Source organism: Equus przewalskii, chromosome 6, assembly GCF_037783145.1.
Source record: "Equus przewalskii isolate Varuska chromosome 6, EquPr2, whole genome shotgun sequence".
Classification (NCBI taxonomy): Eukaryota; Metazoa; Chordata; class Mammalia; order Perissodactyla; family Equidae; genus Equus; species Equus przewalskii.
The window spans coordinates 97,201,750-97,227,045 of record NC_091836.1 but is presented as its reverse complement, the minus strand read 5'-3'; the positions used below and the strand labels follow the sequence as shown (position 1 = coordinate 97,227,045).

At 39.0% G+C, this 25,296-nt stretch overlaps 1 protein-coding gene and 1 long non-coding RNA gene across 9 annotated transcripts in view; one reads left to right on the top strand and one right to left on the bottom strand.

Moving 5' to 3' along the window:
• Positions 1-25,296, top strand: part of DCDC1 (doublecortin domain containing 1) — a 443,558-nt gene that overhangs the window by 152,972 nt on the left and 265,290 nt on the right. The gene's annotated exons all lie outside the window — the stretch shown is intronic.
• LOC139084233 (uncharacterized) lies at positions 714-8,922 on the bottom strand. Its single transcript, XR_011541652.1, has 2 exons — positions 8,782-8,922; positions 714-961 (listed from the first exon to the last, which is right to left on the bottom strand). It is a non-coding gene; the product is annotated as an uncharacterized lncRNA (long non-coding RNA).

The following is a 25,296-nucleotide window of genomic DNA, read 5'->3' as shown; positions in this document are numbered from 1 at the left end:
GCTTCTCTGAGGAGGTGGCATTTAAGCCAAGACTTGAAGGACAAGGATAATCTAGCCACACTGCAGGAAAAGGGAACAGCCAGTGCAAAAAAGCCCAGATAGAGTGAGTGAGGAGTGTTTGGAGAGACCAGAAGAAAGTGTGTCTGGATGAGTGAGGGGCAGACTGGAGGGGCTGAGCTCTGCAAACAGCAGGCCAGGCCACGTGAGGCTGCGGGGCTGCGGCGCAGTTGGGGTTCTTTCGTAAGTGTGGAGGAGGTCTTTGGTGCATCTCGAGCAGGGGGGTTAAGTGAGCTGACTGATGTTTCTGGAAGGTCTCCCTGACTCCTCTTGGGAGAATGGATGTGGAGCGGAAGCACGGAGGTCAATGAGGAGATGTTGGAGAGCGTCGTCGCAGTGAGAAAGTGAAGGGCCTTTCAGCACCAGCTTGCTATGTCCATGGTAAATGTTTGATGTAATTGTTGAAATGAGCGGTGATGTTGTTGCTGGGCCCTCGAAGCTTCAGGTTCCGTTATTAACAACCTCAGATTACCTGCTGAACTTCCCAGGCTCCTCCGAGGTGATCCATTGTTGAAGCCGCTGGTCTTTGTGTGGGAACTCCAGTCTCCAGTTCATAAATGCACCCAGGCTCCTTTCCCTCTGACAACAAATGAGACCGCTGTGGAGCAAACCTTTGTGATTGGCATCCAAATCTTAAAGCAAGGCGGATAACCAGGTTTTGACATAGTGTTATTTTATTTCCCATGCAATTGACTGCCCTGACGATGAATGGAAAACCGCCTTGCCAATTGCTGAGCAGTTTTGGAAGCTAGTGCTTGACAGTGAATGATGCCGGACATTTAAAAAAGGGGAATATTTCTCCACTGATTCTCACCGTATGTCTTGACTGTGGGTCCGGCACTGTTGTTTACTTGCTTCATAGAAACTGCGTTAATCAGGGTTCTCGATTATGATACGCAGAATCCTTAGAAAAACAAAAGGAAACAAGTAGTAGAGTGATAGGGAATCAACAGAAGATGAGGAAGAGGCTCAGAAGATGGCTAGAAACCAAGAGGGCAACAGAGGCTGATGACCTTTTTGTCTTTGGGTCTCTGGCTCTGGACGGGGAGTCCAGGCAGGCGTCTGAGGGGCTGGACGAGCTCCTGTGTCCGCTCCGTGTGCTACGGGAAGAGTCCTCTCCTGGCTCCACGGGGAGCGGCAGGGCACCTCCCCCACCACCACTGGGATCAGTGGGGAATGCTCCCCAACTTACCCCTAAGCTGAAAGGGAGTTTGGATATTGGATAATTTTTAAAAAGAGGGAAAAGAAAAAAATTCACGGCAGAGACCATGGTGTTCCCAGCAACTAGGTTAGTGCCTACATTTAATTGATAACCCACAATATCTCTTAAGAAAGTGAATGAATTTTGTAATAACCTCAAAGACAGTGGCTGTTGTGGTAGTCTCCCTGTCTTGATAAAATGACCTGGTTTCTTGAGCCACAAAACACAAATCTGTGTCCAATGTCCTTCATCACATTCAACAGCTAAAAAGAGCTGTGATCTTTAACAAAGCTTAAAATTTGATGATTTTAGCCATCAAATAGCTCTCTTAGAACTTTATTCCCCCATTTTCCGCTGCAAGTAAAGTTTTGGAAAACACACAACAGGCAATAATTCATGAGAATTTCTCCAGTGCTGGGAGTTCTTTACACTCCCCGTGACTCAAAGGGCTATTTCACACAAGAAGCTCACAGCTTTTGTGGCTGTGTGCTGATAATGAGTTTCAGCGTTCTGTAAACTGATGTGGCACCGAAAACCACAGTTTGGAGAGTAAAAGAAATCCTAAATCTATTTTAAAAAAATAACATCTGTGAAATTGTAAGTTAAGTGTTACTCAAATTAAGAAGGCCATGTAATGCCATTTCACAGGATGTTCGTACAGACAACACATTCATGAGAGTGGATCTTCCTGTGAAGGGTGACACGTCCTAACTTGACGCAAGCTTGGTCAGAGTTTCTTTCTTGGCTGCCACCTCCAGCCATCTGAAAACGTGTGTGTAGTGTGTGTGTGTTTGTGTGTATGAGTGTGCAGAAGCGTGGGGAAATCTTACAGAGTTGATTGTAGTAATTTCCTGTTTTGGACAAGGTCAGTGGCGCTTGTTGAGAAGTGAGGCTGTTCCGTGTATCCGGGCAAGTCTGTTCCTCAGTGAGCTAAGTTTGTGTTTATTTTCTCTACATACCCTCTAAAGGCCTGCTATCTGCCAACTGAAATGAGGCCTGAAGGCAGATGGGAAACCCTCTGATTTATGCAGTCAGAGATAGAATAAACTTTAATTCAATGAGAGGGAGGATGTTACAGAAATAAGTGTTGGAGAGTTTGAAATTCATTTTTGAGTATTGCGTTGCAGTAAGTAAAGAATCAGCTTTGATTTGTATGCCCATCTTAAAATGAGAAACTCTCATTTTTTATCAAGTACAATGTGAATAATGTCCCTAATTGTACAGTACCCATGTGAATGAGCTTCAGGTGATGTACTGTCATAAACTGAGTTAATCATGGGGCTCACTCCAAATTCTTCCTCGCTTTATTATCTTCATATCTCCTTTAAACAAAGTAAATTCACTTTCTGTCGTTTTTATTGTAAAATCAAAAGATTTCTCCAAATTTAAAATTGTATTATAATATCAATGTGATTTTGAAAGTAAACCAGGCTCTGTCCTCAGGTGTTGATAGACAATCTTCATGGTCATCTGTCTTCCCCTTTAAGAACTGAGTGGCGTCAAAAGTTGGGCTGATTACTTCTCAGGGCTCTTCCAGTTCTTAAGAGTCTATGATTCTGTTTGTATGTGCATCGTATCTTTGACATTTTATCACTTGTTTTAGCATATGTGATTGGGAAAGTCCTTTTTTGTAACTACTAGTTTATGGAATTCTTTATATTGATGTCAGTAACCAGGCAATAATGTGGATGGAAAATCATATTTTCAACTTAATTTCATTAATTTAACAATCGATGGCATTTCCAGGAAATGTCTTTAGTTCTTTAATTTTTTAATTTAATTCAATTTAATTTCAGTTAATTGGTTTCTAAATTTTTTTTACTGCGGTAACATTGCTTTATAACATTATATAAATTTCAAGTGCACATCACTATATTTCAATTTCTGTGTAGATTACATCATGTTCGCCACCCAAAGACTAATTACAAGCCATCATCACACATGTGCCTAATCACCCCTTTTGCCCTCCCCGCTTCCCCTGTGGTAACCACCAATCAAATCTCTGTTGCTATGTGTTTGTTTGTCATTGTTTTGATCTTCTACTTATGAGTGAGGTCATACGGTATTTGACTTTCTCCCTCTGTCTTATTTCACTCAGCGTAATATCCTCAAAGTCTATCCATGTTGTCACAAATGGCCGGATTTCATCACTTCTTATGGCTGAGTAGTATTCCATTATGTATGTATACTACATCTTCTTTATCCATTCATCCTCCTTGGTGAGCATCTAGGTTGCTTCTGGGATATTATGAATAATTCTGCAATGATCATAGGGGTGCATGTATCTTTACAAATTTGTGTTTTCTTGTTCTTTGAATAAATACCCAGCAGTAGAATAGCTGGATTGTATGATAGTTCTAGTCTTAATTTTCAAGGAATCTCCATACTGTTTTCCATAGTGGCTGCACCAGTTTGCACTCCCACCAGCAGTGTATGAGGGTTCCCTTTTGTCCACATCCTAACACTTGTATCTTGTCTTAATTATAGTCATTCTGATGGGTGTGAGGTGATATCTCATTGTAGTTTTTATTTGCATTGCCCTAATATTTAGTGATGTTGAATATCTTTTCATGTGCCTGTTGGCAACCTGTATATCTTCTTGGGAAAAATATCTGTTCAGATCTTTTGCCCATTAATTGGGTTGTTAGTTTTGTTGTTGTTGAGATGTATGAGTTCTTTTTATAGTTTTGGATATTAACCCCTTATCAGTTACATGGTTTACAAATATCTTCTCTCAACTGTTTGGTTGTCTTTTCATTTTGTTGCTGGTTTCCTTTGCTGTGCAGAAGCCTTTTAGTTTGATGTAGTCCCATTTGTTTATTTTTTCTATTGTTTCCCTTGCTCGGTCAGACATAGTTCTTGAAAATATCTGCTAAGACCCATGTCGAAGACTGTACTGCCTGTGTTTTCTTTTAGATGTTTAATGGCTCCAGGTTTTACATTTCAAGTCTTTAATCCATTTTGAGTTAATTTTTGTGTATGGTGTAAGATAATGGTTTACTTTCATTCTTTTGCATGTGGCTGTCCAGTTTTCCCACCATTTATTGAAGAGACTTTCCTTTCTCCAGTGTATGTTCTTGGCTCCCTTGTCGAAAATTAGCTGTCCATAGATGTGTGGGTTTATTTCTGGGCTCTTAATTCTGTTCCATTGATCTGCATGTCTGTTTCTCTCCCAGTACCATGCTGTTTTGATTACTATAGCTTTGTAGTATATTTTGAAATCAGGGAGTGTGATGCCTCCAACTTTGTCCTGTTTTCTCAGGATTCCTTTGGCTATTCGGGTTCTTTTGTTGTTCCATATAAATTGTAGGATTTTTTGTTCTGTTTCTGTAAAAATGTTATTGGAACTTTGATAGGGATTGCATTGAATCTATAGATTACTTTAGGAAGTATGGACATTTTTAACGATGTTAATTCTTCCAATCCAAGGACACGGAATATCTTTCCATTTCTTTGTGTCTTCTTCAATTTCTTTCAACAATGTTTTATAGTTTTCAATGTACAGATCTTTCACCACTTTGGTTAAATTTATTCCACTAGTATTTTGTTGAGGATTTCACATTGACGTTCATCAGTGATATTGGCCTATAATTTTCTCTTTTTGTGTTGTCCTTATCTGGTTTTGCTATCCGGGTAATGTTGGCTTTGTAGAATGAGTAGGAACCTTCCCCTCTTCTCCAATTTTTGGAAGAGTTTGAGAAAGATAAGTATTAAGTCTTCTTTGAATGTTTGGTAGAATTCACCAGGGAAGCTGTCCGGTCCTGGACTTCCATTTTTTTGGGAGGTTTTTGATTACTGTTTAGTTCTTCTTACTGGTGATTGATTCAAATCCTATGTTTTTTCTTGATCCAGTTTTGGAAAGTTGTGTGATTCTAAGAATTTATCCATTTCTTCCAGATTATCCAATTTGTTGGCATATAGATTTTCTTAGTATTCTCTTACAAATCTTTTGTATTTCTGAGGTGTCCTTTGTAGTTTCTCCTCTTTCATTTATGCCTTATTTATTTGAGGCTTCTCTCTTTTTTCTTAGTGAGTCTAGCTAAAGTCAGTTTTGTTTATCTTTTCAAAGAGCCAGCTCTCAGTTTCATTTTTTTCCTATTGTTTTTTAGTCTCTATTTCATCTATTTCTCCTCTGATTCTTATTATTTCATTCCTTCTACTGATTTAGGGCCTTATTTGTTCTTCTTTTCCCAGTTTCTTAGATGCAATGTTAGATTGTTGATTTGAGATTTTTCTTGTTTGTTGAGGTAGGCCTGTATTGCTATAAACTTTCCTCTTAGAACTGCTTTTGCTGTATGCCATAAATTTTGGCATGTCATATTTTCTTTTTCATTTGTCTCCAGATATTTTTTGATTTCTCTTTTTATTTCTTCCTTGACCCACTCATTGTTCAGTAGCATTTTAAAAAAATCTCCACATATTTGTGGCTTTTCCAATTTTCTTCCTGTAGTTGATTTCTAGTTTCATACTGTTGTGGTCAGAAAAGATGCTTGGTATTATTTCAGTCTTCTTACATTTATTGAGACTTTTTTGTGGCCTAATATGTGATCTATCCTGGAGAACATTCTGTGTACTTTTGAGAAGAATGTGTATTCTGTGGTTTTAGATGGAATGTTCTATATATATCTACTAAGTCCATCTGGGCTAATGTGTCATTTAAGGCCAATGTTTCCTTATTGATCTTCTGTTTGGATGATCTATCCATTGGTGTAAGTGGAGTGTTCAAGTCCCCTACTATTATTGCGTTACTGTCTGTTTCTCCTTTTGTGTCTGTTAATAATTGCTTTATGTATTTAGGTTCTCCTATGTTGGGAGCATAGATATTTACAAGTGTTATATCCTTTTGTTGGATTGTTCCATTTATCAATATGTGGTCTCCTTCTTTGTCTCTTGTTACAGTTTTTGTTTTAAAGTCTATTTTGTCTGATGTAAGCGTTGCAATGCCTGTTTTCTTTTCATTGCCATTTGCATGGATTATCTTTTTCTCTTCTTTCACTTTCAGTTTGTGAGTGTCTTTAGGTCTGAAGTGTGTCTCTTGTATGCAGCATATAAATAGGTCTTGTTTTTTTATCCAGTGGGCTACCCTATGTCTTTTGATTGGAGCATTTAATCTATTGACATTTATGGTAGCTATTGATAAGTATGTATTTACTGCTATTTTGTTACCTTTTTTCTGGTTTTTTTAGTAGTTCTTCTCTGTTCCTTTCTTCTTCTCTTACTCTCTTCCCTTGTGGTTTGATGGCTTTCTTTCATATTATATTTGGGTTCCTTTCTCTTAATTTTTTTTGTGTTTATTATAGGTTTCTGGTTTGTGATTACCATGAGATTCATTTATAATAACTTATGTATGTAACAATCTGTATTAATTTGATGGTCTCTCTAGTTTAACTTCTTGCTAAAAGCTCTTCTCTTTTGCTACCCTCCTCCCACATTTCATGTTTTTGATATCATATTTCACCTCTTTTCTGTGCATGTGTATCCATTACCCTCTTATTGTGGAAATAGATAATTTTAGTACTTTTGTCTTTTGACCTTCATAGGTGGTTAATCGCTACTTTTACTGTATATTTGCCTTTACCAGTGATTATATATATATATATATTTTTTCTTTCTGATAATTTTCTTATTCCTATTTGTGGTCTTTCTACTTAAATAAGTCCCTTTAGCATTTCTTGTAAGGCTGCTTTCTTGGTGATAAACTCCTTTAGTTTCTGCTTGTCTGGGAAACTCTATCTCTCCTTCTATTCTGAATGATAACCTTGACGGGTAGAGTATTCTTGGCTGTAGGTTTTTTTTCTTTAAGCACTTTAAATATATCATGTCATTTTCCTCTAGCCTGTAAGGTTTCTGCTGAGAAGTCAGCTGAGAGACTTATGGGGTTTCCTTTGTATGTAACTTGTTGCCTTTCTCTTGCAGCTTTTAGGATTCTCTCTTTATCTTTAATTCTTGACATTTTAATTATAATGTGTCTTGATGTGGACCTCCTGGGTTTATCTTGTTTGGTGCTCTCTGTGCTTCCTGTACCTGGATGTCTGTTTCCTTCCTTAGGTTAGGAAAGTTTTCAGCGATTATTTCTTAAAATAGATTCTCTGCCCCTTTGTCTCTCTCTTCCCCTTCTGGGACACCTATAACACGGATATTAGTGTGCTTGATGTTGTCCCAGGGGTCCCTTAGACTGTCCTCATTCTCTCTTTTTTTTTTAAGATTTTATTTTTCCTTTTTTTTCCCAAACCCCCCCGGTACATAGTTGTGTATTTTTAGCTGTGGCTCCTTCTAGTTGTGGCATGTGGGACACCACTTCAGCATGGCCCGATGAGTGGTGTCATGTCTGCGCCCAGGATCCAAACCGGAGAAACCCTGGGCCGCCGAAGCAGAGCATGCGAACTTAACCACTCAGCCATGGGACAGGCCCTGTCCTCATTCTTTTTAATTCTTTTTTCTTTTATCTGTTTGGCTTCAGTGATTTCCTCTAGTCTTTCATCCAGCTCACTGATGTGTTCTTCTGTATCATCTACTCTGCTATTGAGTCCCTCTAGTGAATTTTTCATTTCCAGTATTGTATGCTTCATTTCTGATTAGTTCTTCTTTGTATTTTCCAGTTCTTTGTTGAAGTTCTCACTGAATCATCCAGTCTTCCCCCTAGATCAGTGAGCATCCTTATGACTATTAGTTTATACTTTTTGTCAAGTAGATTGCTTATTTCTGTTTTGTTTAGTTCTTTTTCTGAGAATTTGTCCCATTCCCTTATTTGGAATATATTCCTTTGTCTCCTCATTTTGCCTTTTTCTCTGTGCTTATATCTGTGTATTAGGTAGGTCACCTATGTCTCTTGATCTTGGAGAAGTGACCTTATGTAAGAGATGCCTTATGAGGCCCAGCAGTGTACTTCCCTCTCATCACCAGTTCCAAATGTTCTAGGAGTGTCCCCTGAGTGGGCTACATGTGTCCTTCTGTTAGGGTTGTCTTTGCTGAAGGTGACTGGGGAGGCTAGGCTGTCCTTCTGGCTGTCTGACTGTAATGCTCAGCTGCATGTGGCTGCTGTGGTCCCTTCAAGTCGCTTTATCAGGCATGGGGAACCCCTCCCCCCCAGCACAGTTGGCTGCAAGGTCTAATAGCACATTCCTGTTTCAGTTTTTCTGTTAAGTGAGTAGGCCCCCAGCATGGCTGGTTGTTAGGCTCAGGGGCTTACAATTTCTGTAGCCCTCTGGCTAGCAAGGCTGTTGTTAACTCTCTCTAGATTGCAGCTGAGTGGGGCAGACCCTAAGCATGTTGGAACATAATTTTTCAGTCTTTGGAAGGTGAAACTGATCCCCTATGTGGCTGTTTGAGAAGCACAAGTCTCCTGCAGCTGAGAACCCCACCACCCATAGGGCCACACACCCCATCAACACAGTCCTGCCCCTTGCACTCACCCTGCCTCACTGAAAAGGACCCAGTTGTCTTGTTTCAGAGGCCCCACACACTCCACCAACACTGGCCCACCCCTTGTGCATGCCCTGTGCTGCAGAGGTGGACCCACTCACCCTGCTGCAGAGATCCCAGTCACCCTGCCTATGTAGGCCCACATGTTGCCCAAGGGCTTGTTGTTGGGCAGGGTCAGACCCTAGGGGGGCTACCTGCCCTGTCTGAGCTGGATTAAATTGGTGCTCTAGTGGGTGTGGCAGACAGGCAGACCCTAGGCTAACAGGCCAGGGGAAGAACTCCAATGGTGTCTGCCAGTATCTGTGTCAGCACTCCTGTACTAGGTCACAATAAGGGCTGCTGCCAATGTCTCTGTCCCTGGGGAGGTCTCGCCTCTCACCAAGATGTTCCCAGAGCCTACCAGGTGACTCTCTTTTCACCAAAGGACTGTGCACCTTTCTTTCTGGTGATCTTAGGTTGCTTTCTGAATTGGGTGAATTTGTGCTGGGGCCCTTTAAGAGCAGTCTTTTCTTCCCCTTCTGTCTGATCTCTTCTCTGGGGGCGTTCCCCCTTATTAATAGCCAGCAAAGCCAGAGATTATGACACTTTTCTCAGTTGTGCTGAGTCCAAAAGCTGCTTGTTGTGGCAAAGCTCTCCCACTCAGATCCCCCATTCCTCCATGGAATGCTTCCTAACTTCAGGTTGCTCCTGGCCATGAAGTACCATGGCCAAAATGTTGCTTTTTCTCTCCAGAAAGGAATTTCTGCGTCTTACCCCTCAGTCAGCACTGTGCCTTGTTGTGGGATTCTCTTTATCCAGTTTTCTGTTCTTTCTCAGGGGTAATTGTTCCAAGAGTGGTGTAATTTGTCGTGTCCGTGGGAGGGGGTGAGTTCAGAGTCTGTCTACACCACCATCTTGACACCGGGTCTCTAGTTCTTTTAAAAATTAATATATAACTGCTAGTGTCTATTCTTATCATTAAAATAATCTTAGAATTCTTAGACTGAAACAGAGAATTACTTTTCTTCAAAATATATTAGGAAAGAAAATTCTGCTTGATAGATATTAGAAGGTACCATCTTGGATCTGAAGTTCAGATAATGGAGAAAATATATAATTTTTAAAAATTATTATTAAGAAGCATAAAGTCTATAATTATATATAAGTATATCTAAGCTATTGTGCACCTTTTACATGATGGAATTCTGTCACTCTGACCATGAATGTTTTCATTCAATCACTTGTTTTCTCTTTTATCAATTATTCTTTCTTAATGTATTATATAAAGTGAAATATGCCAAATGAATTTCTCACAGAAGAATAAATCTTTTGAAAGATCATGAGTCTTTCAACTGTATCTATCTAGAATGATTACTAGATCGGTTGAAATGTCTATAAGCTTACCTTGAGTGGCTGTAATTTGCCAGTGCTATATACATGATACCTGTTTGAATGAAAGAAAAATTTTCTTAAAACAATATTTGATTTAAACTAGCTTCTGGCAGTCACAAATGCTCCTTGCCACAAATTTCAGGCTCTCTGCCTTCCAGACCTCATACGATTATACTGGGAAGACCCTGGTGATGAGGTGAGCCATGTGGCTAGTTCTGGCCAGTAAGTTGTAAATAGGAATAACGCTCATCACTTCTAGGTGGGAGTGTTTCAAGGCCCTTCAAGGCCTGTTCAAGGCCCTTCAGAACTTTCTTCCCCTCTTCCACTTGACTGGTGGGGATGGTGGCTGATCTGTCGTTTTGGGTCTTGGAGTAAAGGGATATGATGTAGCCAATCAACCTGTAATTCAGATGTAAGTTGAGAGAAAAATAGTAGTTTATAATAATTTATAAGCAGAAGATTAGCAAACTACAGCCCATGGGCCAAATCTGGCTGACAACCTGTCTTTGGAAATAAAGTTTTATAGAAACCTAGCCATGTCCATTTGTTTATGTATTGTCTATGGCTGCTTTTGCACTGCAACACTGGAAATGAGTTGTTGCAACAGAAACTCTATTGAAAACATTCATTATCTGGCCCTTTAAAGAAAAAGTTTACTTACTGCTGTTCCAGTAATGGGTCCAGTGGTCTCTTCTCATGGTCGGAACTGTAAATGTATAACCAGATTACATCAGGATGCTGATTTTCCCACCCTGTCTTGTCTAAGCCCAACTATTGAGGCTTTGACCCCTCAGCCTCCTGTGCCTAAACAAAGAACAAGTATAAAGTAGGCAACAGCAATCTTCGATCCCGAAGTACAATTGCCTTTAGGGGATGTGGGGCTGCCCTGTGGTTGAGGTGGCTGGATGAAGCATCAAATGACAGGACATGAAACATAAATTTATTGTTTCTTGTCTCCAAGTGAATAGAATTTTAGATAGTTTATTTGAAGAATATTATTATTCCTTTAAAAATAAGATACAGGTTTTGCCAAAAAGGTTAGAAAATAGAAGGTCAGATGTCCTAATCAAATCTGGAAGCAATGATGACACCTACTCCCCCACCCCAACCCTGGAGTCTTCAGCATCAGCATAGTGAGCCCACATTGTCCTTCTTTAGCATTAGCTTATCCTGCTTCTGCCCAGGGAGGGCAAGAATGCTCCTTAACCCAAGTCTTGGTCTCTGCAAGGACCATTTTGGTGGTAACCCCTTTCCTAGAGTCCTCCCTTATTCTCCCTCCTACAAACTTCTGCAGTGATTTATGTGTGTATCTCTTGTGTCAGTACAGCCTTCTGCCTTGTTTATATGCATGCTTTATCTCCCTAACTCTACCACACACTTGTCCAGGGTCTTGCAAGTAATAATAAATATTGTTGAATGAATGAATGAATACCATTTTCAGCATGAGTAATGACACAGAGGGAAAGAGGGACAAGAGGAAGTGTGAGTCATTCTCTGTTCAAGTTCTCTGCCTGCCTTATAGGCCACAGAGCCTGATATAAGGGCCTTGCTCTGAGCAGGTGCTTAATTTTATTTGAACTGACACTTTATATTATTGCACTTATTAAACTTGTCTGAATCTACATCCCCAGTCTCCCCAGAGTCATCAAAATCCTCCTTTTATTCTTTTAATCCTCAGTCTTAATTATTTCATCACCGTTATCCCATCAATAATAACTAACATTTATTAAATGAATATTACATACCAGGTACTGTGTTGTTTTATATATATGTGTGTGTGTTCTCATTTAATCCTGGCAACAACCTATGAGTAGGTACTATTACTGAGGCTTAGGGATGTTAAATAACTCCCTCAAGTAATATTACTACATAGCAATAATAGTAATATTTCTCAAGTAATATTACTGCATAGCTGGTAGGGGTAGGAGCTGGGTGAGTAACCCAGTCAGTCTGTCTCCGAAGCCCCCTCTCCTAATTTGCGGGAGACTGCTTCCTCAGAGGATGTCCCTTTACTTGTCCCCATTTTTAGACTATGTCAAGTCTGGTTTAACAGATCAGTAAGTGGACGTTTAGGCATCTAGCATTGTGCTGAGGGTAGGGATGTACCACAGAGCTATAAGACCATGTTCGTTTAAGGGCCCTGTACTTTAGTTGTCAACAGAAAATATATAGATAGCAAATAATTAGTGGAAAACATCATCTTAATGACTGCTAAATTGGGCAGTACAGACAAGTCTTAACTTCATGGACTGTTAGAGTCAAAGGAAGGGACTTCTGAGGTCAACTAGGACATCGTGCTTGCTGTACAGATGAGCAGCTTGACAGCATATAGTGAGGTGCTAATTGTGTGATACAGAGAAAATAGCAGCCAAAGGAGCTTAAAGAGGTTGGGGTGGGTGGGTACATCAAACAGAGTTAGAAGAAAGGGAGATTGATGTTGATAGTTGTCATCAAAGAATGGTTCACAAAGGAGGTGGGACTTGATTTCAAACTCAGAGGATGGGCAAGTTACATTTGGGGGAGGTGTGTGTGCGTGCGTGTGTCTGTGAGTGCACGCACACATACCCAGGGCCTTGTTTGAATAGAGCCATGAAGTGACGGAGTGTAAGATTTATCCTGTCTGCCTGTTCACTGTTGTATCTCCAACATTGATTGGTGGTGGTGGGTGGGGATTTTAAAAGACATGGGTGCCTGAGCCTCACCCAGATTAATTGAAGTGGAGTCTTTAGGGGTTCGCCTGGGGCGTTGGTATTTTTTTAAAAGATCACCAGATGGTTCTCACGTGAAGACAGGGTTGAGAATTATGGGGAAGTGTGGACATAGTGTCTTCTCATGATGTTATCATTTAGTAGGGAGCTAAGACATATAGGAATAAAATAAGTGTTGAAGAGTCTATGGCCAGTGCTCCATAGGCAGAAAATGGCATAATGAAATGGAAGGATTTGAGATGAGATGAGAGATGAATGAGAAGGGGGAGTTGGAAAGACCATTTAGAAAGCAATTATAGTAATTATGGATTAGAAGATTGAAGCCTAGCCTAGGGTGGTTTTTCTGGAAATAGAAAGGAAAGGTGTAATCTGAGACTTTTCACAAAGGCTTGCTGACTGGTAAAATATAAAGGATGAGGAAAAAAGAGGAGTCCAGGAAATTAAGTGGCAAATCCATGACAAATGAAAGGTTGCCTTATTAACATTTTTAGGGTGATATTTGGAATATGAAAGCATAACATTTACTAAAAAACTAACTTCTAACTTTTAACAAGTCATGATTTAAGCTAATGATTTTTGGATGATTTTGAAATCTCATATTGGTTTGTGGTAAGAGTTATTTTCTGTTGGTGTGTTTGCATGGACATCCAATGATTTTTCTTAGATTTACGCTTCAACAAATTTATGTCTCCTTTTCCAACCCCCTTCTCACCTCTAATGGAGTGAAATATAGTTGCATAACAGTTCCACTTGCAGAAATTCATGATGTGTGTTTCATGGACTATATTAATTAGTATTAGATTTGACTACAGTATCATAGACAATCTACTTAACCGTGACTTCAGTCAGTCCGTGAGAAGCCTGGAGGGAGACAGTCGCTGACATTAGTTCAGGAGCTTGAGGATATCAGAGTCGAGGTCTCTGAGGTTCTCTGGCTTTTCTCTCATGGTCCAGGGACAACTACTGGAACTGTAGTCGTCGTGTGTATTCCAAAGGCTAAGAAGGAGAAAGTGTGGTAGGGCATAAAGAGTTTTCTTAAAGTCCCACAGTTTGCTTTTGTATCTCATTGGTCATTCCTATTTGCAAAGGAGGCTGGGAAATTCGCTGTTTCTATGAGGCACATCACTCAGGGTTCTGTTAGTGAGAAAGTCACAGAGGCTAACCGTAATTCCATTCTCTCTCTCTCTCCCCTCCCTCTTTCTCTGACACTTTATTTGGGGGAAAAAAACCCCACATACTCAGCATCTACTGTGTGTCAGGCGTCTTTCATAGTGAACAAGACAAACATGATTCCTCCTCTCATGGCGCTTAGAGTCCAGCAGGGGGGCAAGACAAGAGGGAAATAATAGCACACACGTTTAGCTAACTGAAGGTGTGATAAGTGATAGAGGAAAAGTAAAAAAGTCATTTTAATTATTTCTCATATTCTTCCTTTTAAACTTTTCTCATATGTTAATGTCTTATTCTTTTTTCTGTGCTATCAAATTATTTTGAAGCAAAGGAGTTGTATGAATTAATAAATATATCCAGTGTACAAATAAAACCAACAGGTCCACTTTTATTTGACCTGTTTTTTAGTACAATTTCAAAGACCTGAAAAGATATTTAAAATTTGATGTTAAATTATGCTTCTGATCCTTTTATGAAGTATTCCAACTCAATGGGCTTTGAGCATTGATGAAAATCAAGGCATAGAAACATTTTCAAAGCTAGAAAATTATGGGAGGGCTCGTGAAGAGTCAAACTGCAGTTTGTGAAGGACTGAAAGTTTTGAGATTTCTACCCTATTTGCAAACTAACAATTTAGACTACTGCAGCCTAATGGCTACTGGCAGAAGATGAAAGACTCCTGGGTTAGAGAGAAAGGACTGTTACTCACAGCTCGGCAGGAGTCCTGAGCTTCATGCCCGCATTCCTTCTTGCCCCGGGTCCGAAGGGGGTGCTGCAGAGTGGCCCCGTAGGTTCTCTGTAAGCAGTAAGTTTGTATCACAGTTGAGGAACCCCAAATTGGAAATCCTAGTCTTATAAGGGGATTACTAGCAAAACTTCCCACCCTTGCCCCAGAGAGAGAGAGAGAGAGAGAGACAGCTATTATCTTTATTATTTTATTCAGGAAACAAATCTTTGCTCCAGAGGGACATGCTACCTCTGTCTTTCAAAGCTGTTTACTATACAGACATCCTTGAAAGGATAGTCCAGAGCAAAAGCTGTCAGTGCCTCTTCTCGTAAGACATGCAGAAATGCTAGAGAAATCCTCAGATAATTGTTTTCTAACAAACTCCTGCCTATCAACATTGTTAAACACAAACTTTGGCAGAGATATTGCTTTTTTTTAAATTTTATTTTATTGAGGTCATAATAGTTTATAACATTGTGAAATTTTAGTTGTGCATTATTATTTGTCTGTCACCATATAAATGTGCCCCTTTACCACTTATGCTGACCCCCAAATCCCCTTCCCCTCTCGTAACCACTAATCTATTCTCTTTGTCCATGTGTTAGTTTATCTTCTAAATATGAGTGAAATCATACGGTGTTTGTCTTTCTCTGTCTGGCTTATTTTGCTCAACATAATACTCTCAAGGTCCATGCATGTTGTTGCAAATAGGACCAATTTTGCCTTTTTTTATGGCTGAGTAGTATTCCATTGTGTATATATACCACATCTTCTTTACCCATTCATCAGTTGGTGGGCACTTGGGTTGCTTCTACTTCTTGACTATTGTGAGTAACGCTGCAATGAACATAGGGGTGCATAAGTCTCTTTGAATTGTTGATTTCAAGTTCTTTGGATGAATACCCACTAGTGGGATAGCTGGGTAATATGGTATCTCTATTTTTAATTTTTTGAGAAATCTCCATACTGTTTTCCACAGTGGCTGTACCAGTTTGCATTCGCACCAGCAGTGGATGAGGATTCCCTTTTCTCCAGAGCCTTTCCAACATTTGTTATTTTTTGTCTTGGTGATTATACCCATTCTAATGGGTATAAGGTGATATCTTAGTGTAGTTTTGATTTGAATTTCTCTGATGATTAGTGATGTTGAACATCTTTTCATGTGCTTTCTGGCCATCTGTGTATCTTCTTTGGAAAAATGTTTGTTCATATCCTCTCCCCATTTTTTGATTAGGTTGTTTGTTTTTTTATTGTTGAGTTATGTGAGTCCTTTATATATTTTGGAGATTTAACTCCTTGTTGGATGTATGATTTGCAAATGTTTTCTCCCAGTTGGTGAGGTGTCTTTTTGTTTTGTTCCTGGTTTCCTTTACCTTGCAGAAGCTCTTTAGTCTGATGAATTCTCACTTGTTTATTTATTTATTTTTGTTTCCTTTGTCCAAGTAGACGTGGTATTTGAAAAGATCCTTCTAAGACCAATGTGAAAGGGTGTACTACCTGTATTTTCTTCTACAAGTTTTATGGTTTCGGGTCTTACTTTCAAGTCATTGACCCATTTTGAGTTAATTTTTGTGTATGGAGAAAGACAATGGTCTACTTTCAGTCTTTTGCATATGGCTGTCCAATTTTCCCAGCACCATTTATTGAAGAGACTTTACTTTCTCTATTGTATGTTCTTAGCTCCTTTGTTGAAGATTAGCTGTCCAGAGATGTGTGGTTTTATTTCTGGGCTCTCAATTCTGTTCCATTGATCTGTGCACCTGTTTTGGTACCAGTACCATTGCTGTTTTGATCACTATGGCTTTGTAGTACAATTTGAAGTCAGGGATTGTGATACTTCCAGCTTTGTTCTTTTTTCTCAGGATTGCTTAAGCTATTGAGGGTCTTTTGTTGCTCCATATGAGTTTTAGGATTCTTTGTTCTATTTCTGTGAAGAATGTCATTGGGATTCTGATTGGGATTGCACTGAATCTGTTGATTGATTTGCATAGTATGGACATTTTTGCTGTGTTTATTCTTCCAATTAATGTGCGTGGAATGTCTCTCCCTTTCTTTACATCATCATCAGTTTCTTTCAATAAGTTCTTGTAGTTTTCATTGTATACATCTTTCACTTCCTTGGTTAGAATTATTCCTAGATATTTTATTCTTTTTGTTGCAATTGTAAATAGGATTATATTCTTGAGTTCTCTTTCTGTTAGTTTGTTATTAGAGTATAGAAATGCAACTGATTTTTGTAAGTTGATTTTGTACCCTGCAACTTTTCTGTAGTTGTTGATTATTTCTACTCTTTTTCCAATTGATTCTTTAAGGTTTTACATATATATAAAATCGTGTTGTCTGCACTGAGAGTTTCACTTCTTCACTGCCTGTTTGGATTCTTGTTATTTCTTTTTCTTGCCTAATTACTCTGGCAAAAACCTCCAGTACTGTGTTGAATAAGAGTGGTGACAGTGGGCGCCCTTGTCTTGTTCCTGTTCTCAGAGGGATGGCTTTCAGTTTTTCCATGTTGAGTATGATGTTGGCTGTGGATTTGTCATATATGGCCTTTATGATATTCAGATACTTTCCTTCTATACCCATTTTATTGAGAGTTTTTTTTTTATCATAAATGAATGTTAATCTTGTCAAATGCCTTCTCTGCATCTATTGAGATGATCATGTGGTTTTTATCCCTTATTTTGTCAATGTGATGTATCACACTGATTGATTTGTGGATGTTGAATCATCCCTGTGTCCTTGGTATAAGTCTCACTTGCTCATGGTGTATGATCTTTTTAATGTATTGCTGTATTTGGTTTGCCAATATTTTCTTGGGAATTTTTGCATCTATGTTCATCAGTGACATGTAATTTTCCTTTTTTCTGTTGTCCTTGTCTGGCTTTGGGATCAGGGTGATGTTGGCTTCATAAAATGTGTTAGGAAGTGTTCCATTTTTTTCAATTTTTCGAATAGTTTGAGAAGGAATAGTTGAGAAGAGTTCGAATGTCCCTTTTATCATAGTTTGAGAAGGATTGGTACTAAATCTTCTTTGAATGTTTAGTAGAATTCTCCAGAGAAGCTATCTGGTCCTGGACTTTTATTTTTTGGGAGGTTTTTGATACTGTTTCAATCTCCTTACTTGTGATTGGTTTATTCAGATTCTCTATTTCTTCTTGATTCAGTTTTGGGAGGTTGTAGAGTCTAAGTATTTATACATTTTTTCCAGATTGTCCAATTTGTTGACATATAGTTTTTCATAATATTCTCTTATAATCCCTTGTATTTCTGTGGTGTCATTGCAATTTCTCCTCTTTCATTTCTAATTTTATTTATTTGAGACTTCTCTCTTTTTTTTCTTAGTGAGTCTGGCTAAGGATTTGTCAATTTTGTTTATCTTCTCAAAAAACTAGCTGTTAGTTTCATTGGTTCTTTCTACTGTTTTTTGGTTTCAATTTCATTTATCTCTGCTCAAATTATTTGTCTCCTTCTGCTGACTTTGGACTTTGTTTGTTCTTATTTTTCTAGTTCTGTTAGGTGAGTTTAAGATTGCTTATTTTATATTTTTTTTGTTTGTTAAGGTGGGCCTGTATTGCTATGAATTTGCCTCTTAGGACCACCTTTGCTGCATCATGTGTGACATGATGTGGTATATTTTCATTTTCATTTGTCTCCAGATATTTTTTTATTTCTCCTTTAATTTCTTCAATGATTCATCTGTTGTCCAGTAGCATGTTGTTTAGTCTCCACATAGTTGTCACTTTTACAGCTTTTTTCATGTGGTTTATTTCTAGTTTCAGAGCATTATGGTTGGAAAACCTTGATATAATTTCAATCTTCTTGAATTCAGTTAGGCTTGCCTTGTTTCCCAACATATGGTCTATCCTTGAGAATGTTCCAGGTGCACTTGAGAAGAATGTGTATTCTGTTTTTGGATGGAATGTTCTGTATATATCTATTAAGTCCATCTGGTCTAGTTTTTCATTTAAATCTATTATTTACTTGTTGCCTTTCTGTTTGAATGATCTATCCCTTGATGTAAGTGGGGTGTTATGGTCCCCTACCATTCTTGTGTTGTTGTTAATATCTCCTTTTAGGTTTGTTAATAGTTGTTTTATGTACTCTGGTGCTCCTGTGTTGGGTGCTTATATAACTGTTATGTCTTCTTGGTCGAATGTCCCTTTTATGATTATATACTGCCCTTCTTTGTCCGTCATTGTCTTTCTAATCTTGGAGTCTACTTTGTCTGATATAAGTATGGCAACACCTGCTTTCTTTTGTTTGCTATTAGCTTGGAGTATTATCTTCCATCCCTTCACTCTGACTTGTGTTTATCTTTAAAGCTGAGATGAATTTCCTGGAGGCAGCATATTGTTGGGTCTTGTTTTTCAATCTGTCCTGCCACTCTCTGTCTTTTGATTGGAGAATTTAATCCATTTACATTCAGAGTAATTATTGATATATGAGAACTTAATGCTGCCATTGTATCACTCGTTTTCCAGTTGTTCTTTATTTCCTTTTTTTCTCATCCTGCGTATTTCAGACTACCAATTTAGTTTGGTAGTTCTCTATGGTGGTTTTCTCAGTTGTCTGTTTATTTATCATTTGTGTCTCTGTTCTGATTATTTGTTTAGTGGTTACCATGAAGTTTGTATAAAAAAGTTTCATAGATGAGATAGTCCGTTTTCTGATAGCCTCTTATTTCCTTAGTCTAAGCCAATTCTATCTCTTTCCTCTTCCCCTTCTAAGTTGTTGTTCTCACAACTTATTCTGTCTTGTGTGGTGAGTTTATGGTTAAAGTGACAAGATTATATTTATTTTTGGTGTTTTCCTTCCCTTTGTATTTAATGCTATAATTAAGTGTTTGCTAACTGTTCTAATAGAGAGCTGCAATTTCCTGATTTTGTCTGCCTATTTATCTCCTTGCTCAAGGCTTTGTAAACTCTTTCTTTTTTGTGTTTTTTTTCAGGCATGAGGGCCTTATTGATCAATTCTTGTAGAGGGAGTCTTGTGGTGATGAGCTCCCTCAGCTTTTGTTTATCTGGGAAATTTTTTATTTCTCCATCATACCTGAAGGATATTTGCACTGGATAGAGTATTTTTGGCTGAAAGGTTTTGTCTTTCAGAATTTTGTATATGTCATTCCACTCTCTCCTAGCCTGTAAGGTTTTTGCAAGGAAATCCACTAAATGCCTGATAGGGATTCCTTTGTAAGTTATTTTGTTCTGCCTTGCTGCCCTTAATATTTTTTCTTTGTCATTGACTTTTGCCAGCTTTACTACTGTATGCTTTGGAGAAGATCTTTTTATGTTGATATTATTAGGAGTTCTCTTAGCTTCTTTTACATTTATTTCCAGCTACTTCCCCAGGTTTTGGAAGTTCTCAGAAATTATTTCTTTGAATAAGCTTTCTGCTCTATTCTCCCTCTCTTCTCTATCTGGAATACCTATAATCCTTATGTTGCATTTCCTGATTGAGTTGGATATTTCTCAGAGAATTTCTTCATTTCTTTTTAACCTTAGTTCTCTCCCACATCTGAAGCATTTCTATATTTCTGTCTCCAGACTGCCAATTCTGTCCTCCAAAATGTCAGCTCTGTTATTCATGGAGTTGAAATTTTTCTTTTTCTCAATCGTTGTGTTTTTCATCTCCAACATTTCTGATTAGTTGTTCCTTATAGTTTCAATCTCTTTTGTGAAGAATTCCCTCTGTTCATTAATTTTGTTCGTCATTTCATTGAACCATTTATCTGTATTTTCTTGTAACTCTTTGAGCTTTTTTTATAATAGCTATTTTAAGTTCTATATCATTTAGAGTGGAAATTTCTGTACCATCAGGGTTGATTTCTAGGTGCTTGTCATTTTCCTTCTGATCTGGCGTATTAATATATTTCTTCATTCTATTCAATGGTGTGGATTTGTGCCTTCACATAGTGATAGTATCTGATCACAGAGTTTACCTCCTGCCATTGTCGTGGAGTCAGGAGCTGTGTACTCTGAGCTTGCCATGACCCTTGACATCTGTGCCTGTCCTTAGCATCTATGCTGACAGGGCCAGTCTGCAATTGCTGGCTCTCTTTCCCACAGCTGCTGCTTTTCTAACTATGTACTGGCACTCTGGCCAAGCAGCTGAGCTGGAATGCCGGGCAGGGGGAGAGGACTTTCTCTCACCTGCGTGATCCTGGGGGTGTTCTCCCTCTGCTCTTCTGAGGTGCTGGCTTGATGAAGACACCCCTGCAATAGCTTAGCCTCCTCTGTGTGGGGCTTTCCCTCAGCCTGTGGGGGAATTTGGAGAGCAAAGGTATTCCCACAGAGAGCTGCCCCTCCCCACTCTCCTCTCAGAGCCACGTGTGGTCCTGCACCCTGCGTCACTACCAGGGAGGAAGAGGATATCCCCTTATCTCCTTCCATTTCCTTTGGGGAGGTGCAGCACCATTACCTTCAGATGTATGGCTGTGTGGGTCTCTCAAATGTCTTTTATGTTGTGTGAATGTTCTCTGTTGGTTTGTGAATGTCCTTTTCATTGTATCTTAGAGGAGAGTCTAAGGGGAAAGCTCACTTCGCCATGATGCTGACATCGCTTGTTGGAACTGGAGCTTTTAATCTCTACAAGGCTTGTAAAAAGCTGCCTCTCACAGAGATGTTGCCTTTTGACTAAAAAATAAAACCTACCATGAAATCCTGCCATTTTGGCAGCGTTTTTACAAACAACACTTCAGTAGAAATATCAAAAAGTGTAATTGTGAAAAACATTTGATCATTCCTGTGACATGGAGACAGCGTTCACTCTCTCTGACACTGTTATGAGAGAATGTTTCTTAAGGGAATCTGAGGTTGCTGCTACTTGCAAAGATCTTCAAAACAAGCCAGTGAGCAATTTGCGATAACTAGCTTATGAATAAAAGCTGGAAATGGTCTATGATTTCAATTGAGAATCCCATCATCAACTGCCCACACATCAGTTAAGTTTCTAAAAGGGAAAATCTGATAGTTCCATTTTCCTGTCTCTCCTGCCTGTTTCCACCCATAGAAAACATCAAAATGGGCATCCTGGTCATTTAGCCTCTCTCCAGCCTCCACTGTGCTTTTCAGGTGCCTGCTGAGACCAAGTCGTCTCCACTTCCACATGGAATTACCTCATGGAGGGTTGGGTGGAAGTCTTCAGGGATGTTCAAGAATTCAGAAGCAGATCAGGGTGTGTCTGAGGGAAAAAACTGACTTCTTTAACCTGGAAAAAAAGAGGGGGGATGGGCCCTGAGTAGGGAGTGGCAATAATCTGAGGACCCTTGGGCAACTAGGCTAGTTCCAGTTTCCTAGACTTTAGTCTTTGTCTCATGGTTTCTGTCTGTCCCTGATAATAACCCCTAAAAGACAGAAATTACGGCAACACCACCTAACCTGTGTAGTAACTGGTACTGTAGCAAGGAATGTAGTGGCCAGGATTGAAATTTCCTTCCCATTTAATGAGCATTCTTCAGTCCCACTGTACTAAATATTCTGTGACACATAGAACTGGGCCTCTTCCCCAGGATGTGTGGGTGATTCAGTAAAAAATAATACCGAACACCGACAGTGTTGCTGGCACTCTTCTAAGTGCTTTACTCAATAACTCATTTACTTATTTAGTAACTTTGTTCACTCATTTAATTCTCCCAAATAAAGGTGGGCACTGTTGCTCTCCTCATTTTACAGACAGGGTACCTGAGAAGCACAGCAATGTGCTAGCTATTTTGTCCTCTAGCACCTTGTAATTTATCTGAAAAGATAAGGTTGGCATTCTCAAGGCAAAGTGATCCTGTTATAAGAGAACGTCCTACCTCAGAAACACCCGAGTCAGGGCTGAGGTGCCTGGAGTAAGAGGAAGGACATGCCTCAGTGTGGCCGGCGCAGCCTCTGCCTGCTTCCCTTTCCTCACTATGGGTCCTTTACCTGCTGCACATGCCTCAGCCACCCTAGCCTCATTTCCTTCCTTCCAACACCCTACTCCTCCCTGCCCAGCACCAGGGACCGTGTCTCTCTGTGGGCAATGCTGTCCCTGTCCCTCCCCGGGCCGGTGCCACCTGTCGCTCCTGTGCAGTGTGAATGTCTCTTTCCCAGAGATTGCTTCCCAGCGAGCTGAGTGGTTCTTCTTTTGTGTGTACATCTCTCACAGTCCTGTCCTCTGTGGCATTGACCGAAACTGGGTTTAGGGAATTCTTCCTCTTTTTTTAATCCATGTCCTTTGATAGGCTGTTGGCTCTCTAAGTGTGGTATGTATTTCCTTCTTTTTCATCGTACGCCCAGTGCTTGACAGATCACAGGCTCCTGAGTGTCTGTGGACTGAAGGAATGGAAGATCTCCTGCTGTGGGGTTTAGTTAATCAGGAAGGACCTAGTTTTTAATTGTCATGGAGGCCGTAATGGATGTGAATTGCTGGAGAGGAAATGAGAGGGCACTCTAAGTGGGAGAAATGCTTTAAATCAGTATTTAAAAAACTTTATAAAGGTTATACAAATATTTGATTTCTTTAAGTGTACACATATATGCTCATAGATGTGTATATGTAAATATATGTACACGGACATTTGCAAACAGAGGATATGTGTAAACCTTGGAGGAGATTTTAGTAAAAGCACATATTGAAATGTTTATGTGCCCAACTTTAATATGCTGCAGAAAAACCAGTGTGTTACCTTGTGCTTCCGGGTAAACTTCATTTTGTGCAATCTCAGATTAAACTTCTTTTAAATTTGAGTATATTTGCTTGCTTATGTTTTAATTTGAATAGGAAAATTTGCATGTGGTTAAATCCTTAAACAATCCAAAAACATCACAGTGAAAAATTGACCCCACCCTGTTCCCTGGTTTTAGAATTTACACAATGGCTTAAGTAAGATCAATTCCTGACTAGACTGAGTATTTTCTTTTTTCTTTCTTTTTAAATAACAAACTCTTTTTTGACTGAATTCATAGGATGTAGTTAATTCAAGTACAGTCATTCATTTTATGAATAATATTTCTTAGTCTTTTTAAGAACTACTTTTTTAGGTAAAAAAAATAACGCAGTTGGTAAGAAGTAATCAAATACAACAAAAGCATGTACTGAGAAGAGAGGAGAAATCTCCCTTTTCTCAACCCCCAGAAGCAACCTCTGTTGTTAGTCCCTTGGTATCCTGCAGGCATGCTCTGCTCATAAGCAAGCGTCTGCGTGTACATCACCTCTCTCCTCCTCATCCTCTGCTCCTTCTCCTCTTTCTCCACTAATTGTAGCCTGGTATTTACACTCTCTGGTACCTTTTTTCTGTTACTGATGTATTTCGAGAAGCATTTTGTGCCTTACATATCTGCCTTATAGTGTATGGATGCACCATAATTTACTTAGGTGGTCCCCTATGGATGAACATTTGGTTTTTATCCGATCTTCAGTTATTCAAACAATGCTGCAATGAATATTCCTGTGTGCCCTTGTTGGGGCCTTGTGTGTCTGTAGGCAGTGTTACTAGAACTAGAATTGCTAACTGAAAAAGAATCAAATTGTTACAGATAGTATCAAATTACTTTCTCAAGACAGCAGTGTACGAGAGTGTCTCTTTCTCCTATTCGTTCATGATATATCGATGTTTTAAATTTTTGTCAATCTAATAGGTGAGCAATCTCATTGAGTTTTATTTTGCATTTCTCTTATTATAAATGATTTTGAATGTCTTTTTACATGTTCAGAAGCCATTTTTAAATTTCACTTCTTATAAACTTTTTCTTCATGTCCTTTGCTCATTTTCTATTAGGTTATTAGTATTTTTCTTGTTCGTTTGTAGAAACTACAAATTAAGGGAATTAGCCCTTTGTTTTTCATGTGTACCATTCATAGATTGGGATTTCTTTCAAATATGACACTGATCAGGAGGTTGCAGGCTAGAGTGACCTTTAAAATAATTCAAGCTCTCCATGCAAAAGAATCTTGAATAAGCTGTATCTTTTAGTATCCAGGTACCCTGCTCATGGATCATGCCAGGTAAGGTTCAGGTGAATTCACATAATAAAGTGGTTATCATGTTCTAAAATTCACTTCCCAGTACCATGTCACATCATGGTAAAATTCTTTTAAATAAACAACTTAACCGTGTAATATGATCATAGCTCTAAAGAATGCAGTTCCTGATTCTAACCTATTCATTTCCCATTTAACTGGAATTAATTTAGTACCTACTATACTGTGTATAGTATCAGGATTTAAGTATAGATAGTTTCATTGCTTTCTATAAGTTCTAGATGTTTTTGATCTAACTTTAATTTTTTCTTTTTTGTGAGGAAGATTCACCCTGAGCTAACATCTGTTGCAAATCCTCCTCTTTTTTTTGTTTGAGGAAGATTAGCCTGAGCTAACACCTGTGCCAGTCTTCCTCTGTTTTGTATGTGGGATGCCTCCACAGTATGACTGATGGGTGGAGTAGGTCTGCACCCGGGATCTGAACCCATGAACCCAGTCCGCTGACGTGGAGTGTGTGGAGCTTTAACCACTTGGCCATGGCACTGGCCCCTAACTTTAATTTTTATGATAATAAATTCAAACAGTTGTTCCATGTTGTTAGTGATGCAACTGTGAAACAATTTTTTTCGTTCATTTCTCTTTCAAGTTTTTGGATTTCTTTTGTTGAGGAGTATCCTGAAATTGCAAGGAGCTAT